Source organism: Triticum aestivum, chromosome 5B (assembly GCF_018294505.1).
Source record: "Triticum aestivum cultivar Chinese Spring chromosome 5B, IWGSC CS RefSeq v2.1, whole genome shotgun sequence".
Taxonomy (NCBI): Eukaryota; Viridiplantae; Streptophyta; class Magnoliopsida; order Poales; family Poaceae; genus Triticum; species Triticum aestivum.
In genome coordinates this window covers 314,644,847-314,649,215 of record NC_057807.1, presented here as the reverse complement: position 1 = coordinate 314,649,215, position 4,369 = coordinate 314,644,847, and the positions used below count along the sequence as shown (strand labels likewise).

General features: G+C 39.5%; 1 long non-coding RNA gene across 1 annotated transcript; it reads right to left on the bottom strand.

The window, feature by feature from the left end:
- Positions 1-648: 648 nt before the first annotated feature.
- Positions 649-3,869, bottom strand: LOC123111582 (uncharacterized). Its single transcript, XR_006454554.1, has 2 exons — positions 3,284-3,869; positions 649-1,228 (listed from the first exon to the last, which is right to left on the bottom strand). It is a non-coding gene; the product is annotated as an uncharacterized lncRNA (long non-coding RNA).
- Between the last annotated feature and the right edge of the window lie 500 nt (positions 3,870-4,369).

The following is a 4,369-nucleotide window of genomic DNA, read 5'->3' as shown; positions in this document are numbered from 1 at the left end:
AAAAAAAGAGAATTATGCTAAAAATTACCGCAAAAATTAGAAACAGCTGGCCATTTATTTTAGTAGACAAAAAATTACAATCGTCCGATCTAACCAAAGGAAAATTAATTACCCACCTTTGCCATTACATATCCTACCAATTCACTAAAAAAACTGATTAACAATTCACCTTTTTCAACAACAAAAAAACAATATCAGGTCCATATCTTTTTACTTAAAAAAACAACCTCACATCCATCACGTACATATCTCACTTCCCATATCTTTTCACTAAAAAAACAAACTCACATCCAAATCTCATCGCTATCCTAACAGAAGAATATCTATATTCCCTATAAAAAGAACAGAAATTAATCGTTTCCTAAAGATAAAAATCATCGCCTCCATGCCCCCATGGAAGCCACGCCGGACGATGGGGTAACTGCCGAGATTGATCGAGCCTCCCCTCGGGCTGACCATGCATCCTCAACCTCAAACATATCATTCCCCTCCCCACCCATGCCGTTCGCTCTCTGCCGCCCAGTGTGCATACAGGAATCCGGCCTTGATGACTAGGTATGCTATTGTTCTTCCCTGCATTGTTACTTCTATTTTGTCCCTTATTAATAGGATCAACTACTAAGCAGGATAGATTGGTAGCCAGGACGCTCAACAAAAATTAATCAATGAATACACAAGAGATAGGCATGTATGGCAAATAGGGCAAAAGAATTGCGACGAGATTAGGAAGGTTCAATCAGTTTTGATGTGGTACAGCCACGTGCAAACATAACTGAATAAAAAATATTGCAATCAAATTGCAATCTACTTTCACCCCACCGCTAGCTGCTATAAGGTATTTTCCCTTCCATATTTGCAAACTGCTGATCTCCAAAACCACATCTGCTTTCACCCCACAGCTAGCTGTTATAAGGTATTTTTCCTTCCGTATTTGCAAACAGCTGATCTCCAAAACCATATGCCTTGGATGGTTGGATTGCTCTTGGAGCATTGTTATTAACATATGAATTCTCCTGTCAGCCAGCTAGAGCGAGATTAGAAGACCAATCAGGTGAGAGTTGGAACTTGAGATACACACCATACACAGACCCTATAAGTGGCCAGAATTCGACCTCTTCGTCAAGGATGATATTTACCTAGAGGTTGGAGCTTTACTACTGTTTTCGGTCAACAACAAGGTAAAGTTTCTTCTCTCCCCACATCCAATAGTTCCCAGTTAGGCAACACACTGCAAGTGTTCGTCAAATTGTTAGTATCAATGCTTCGATTCTAACAGAGAATTTTCTGTAGGAACACATAACATCAATCAAGAATCAATTGCTAATACTGTAGAACTAGAAAACACTTTCAGGCCTTTTCAATCCATGCACTGTAACACAATGAACATTGTTGGCGCCAAAACACAGGGCTACACTTGATTTATACCAGCACGGTTTCAATAGCAATTTTTATTCTCGAGATTATTTATAAGGAAGGGTGTGCAAGGGTTGGCTACTTTACATATGTTCTGGATCAGACAAGGTAACTATTCTATTAATTTCACCCTGTGTATGATGCAATACAATGATGGCTTTATGTTGGTAAATCTTCAAAATGATGATCTTTTCACAAGGTGTTATGTGGTCGCATATTTACCTGGATCTACCTTCTAAATCATAATCCATTTAATATGGAAATATCAATTTCTGCCTTTAGAGATAATTACATTAATGTAAAAACTAGGCTGCCCTCCTTAAGTATATTTATTAAAATATCAATTATCTATTTATTGGATCGGTCCATGTTAATGATGCTCTATTTGCATTGGCTAAAGCTTGGTTGTGAAAGATGATTTATCTTGGAGATTGGGCATAGTTCTTTTATTTACTAGATATAAAATTATCCATCCATTTTTTCCTGTTTAGATGCCAACTCTGGGCACTCGAAGCACTTTGTCCACTCCTTTCTAAAAGGTATGCCCAAGTTATTTTTCCTGTAACTATACACTAGAATACACACACACACCCCTGACTTTGTTCCTGGAGGTGAGCATATATGTTTAAGCTCATGCCAATTGTAACGTCCATGGTGATCAAACCCCAAAGATCTATGATCCACCTTAACTAAACGATAGGTACATGTACGTGGCTATAAAACACTTCTTTTGGCATTTCAATATGAAATGGCTGACATAATGCAATGCTTTTCGTAACTTCAGTGAACTTTTCTCAACTAGAGATTCAGATCATAAAAGAAATTCAGTGACAAAGAAAATTCAGTTACAGTTGAAATATTTTTTTTTTAGTATTTGCGGTTTTGCAACTCATAAAAACTGGAACATACACCTATGCATTTAGAAGTTGTGCCCAGGATCTTTCCTTTATTTGGAGGGATGCATAGTCTAGACTTGCACAATATTATCTTCCATTTTTCGTTCCTAACATTCCCATAAATGTTAAATATTAAATGCTTGTTACCACCTTGCATTAGAGTTTGAAAAGTGTGCTATATACAGATTTACACAACTTTTATTGGCTCATTAGAGTGCACCAAATGTAAATTTCCAATAAATACTGCTATTTCAAAGAGAGATGGTGCTATGTTGCTTTCCATGTACATCCATATGGTTGTGGTCAATTCTATTCTATAAGAAGTCTATTGATGGGTACCAATCCATGTTTATTTTTAGATTCCGGACCGTGCATGCTTCTCACCTTAATAGGCACATGACATTAATCAAAGCATATTTAGTGCATGTTTCCACAATAAGCTATACATCATGTAGACTGGGGTACATATGTCAGGTTAGTTTATCCTATGGTTTAAAACTTTATTTTGGTAGGTATTAGTCATCTGAAGACATGCGGGTGAAAATATTCGATGACCAAGCCGCGCTGCCTTTGTCGATGACGAAGACAAAATTTTTGGGCTGCCTCACTTTGGGACTGTGATGTCGTGTCCGACTTGGAACTTGGGGATGACAACACCCCTACGGACCTCACAGTAAGCAAGATAGAAGCAAGCGCATCGCTTACATGAATGCCGATGACAAAAGCGTCGTTGATTGAGTTATCATGTGTGTGCAGACATATACTTAAATTTCTTTTTAATTTCACTCACTAATTGAAATCTATCTAATTAACACTTATAGAGACCTTAAAAAATAATCACATGTTTTTCCAAGATTTCTACATTTTTCACTAAGAGGCATTTCCTTAATTACGTTATATTAGTTCAATCACACAAACAAAGGAAGGGGTTATGAAAAGTAAATATGACAGCCAGGAAAAGGAAAAAAACGGACCTTCAAACTTCGAAGAATGTTGCCGATGTGGAGGATGCGTCTGGCTGGCGCTCTAGGGGCAGAAAACATCTCCACCATCCTGATACTAAAGATGGATCAAAGCAGTTGTGGGAGACGAAATCCACGCCAACATCACCTGCACGGACATTGACAGCAACAACATCGTGCAGATTGATGATCTCGCCTCCTCCCTTGAGCAGCTGCACCTTGGGCCCTCCTACCACTCCATCGACGTTTACCAGCCTAGGAGGAGACCGAGGAGGCGTACGAGGAGATCAAGAGACAAACCAGCCGCCGTCGAAGGTCACGCTATGGCCGCACAAATGAATCAAGCTGCGGGGCTGGCTGTAGGTGAGGACGAGCAAGCTCAAGGCACTGAATCAGGGAATCAAGCTGATGGGAGCTACCGGCGGCAGCAATTTTGGAGTGGGATAGGGGATAAGGCAAGGGGAAGAGCAAGAGCAAGATGTGTGAGTGTGAAAGCGTGAATGGGAAAGAGGATTTCTTTTTAGGGTGTGTAGGAAAGATGTGTGTGGTCGCTATGTCAGCAGAAAAAAATGAACTTGTCCAAAAACAACACACAAAAAACTACTCCCTTCGTTCCAAATTACTCGTCGCTAAAATGGATGTATCTAAAACTAAAATACATCTAAATACATCCATACGTGCGACAAGTAATTTGGAACGGAGGGAGTACTAGGTAGAGAAGACTATGGACGATATTTCTTTTCTAGAAAGTGGACAATCTAACAGCAAACTATGCTAATGTGAAAATACAATTCACCATTGCTACTGCTGCGCACATGTGTCTTTTCTAAAATGAAAAAAGTGAATTTTATTTCATCAAAAAGGTCGCTAACAAGCCGAATTTGGTACACGGCACAACCAACGAGCGGTGGTACCCAAAACAACCAAAACTACTACACTATGAACAACCCTATTTAGATTGAGCGCACGTGTCTTAACTTAACTAAATCAAATGACCATCGAATCCGCCGGAGCTTGACTTGTTCTCCTGCGCTGGGCAGGCAGGCTTTGTTTTTTTCTCTTTCTTCTGGGTTTGTTGAGCTGTGCCCTCAGCAGAAC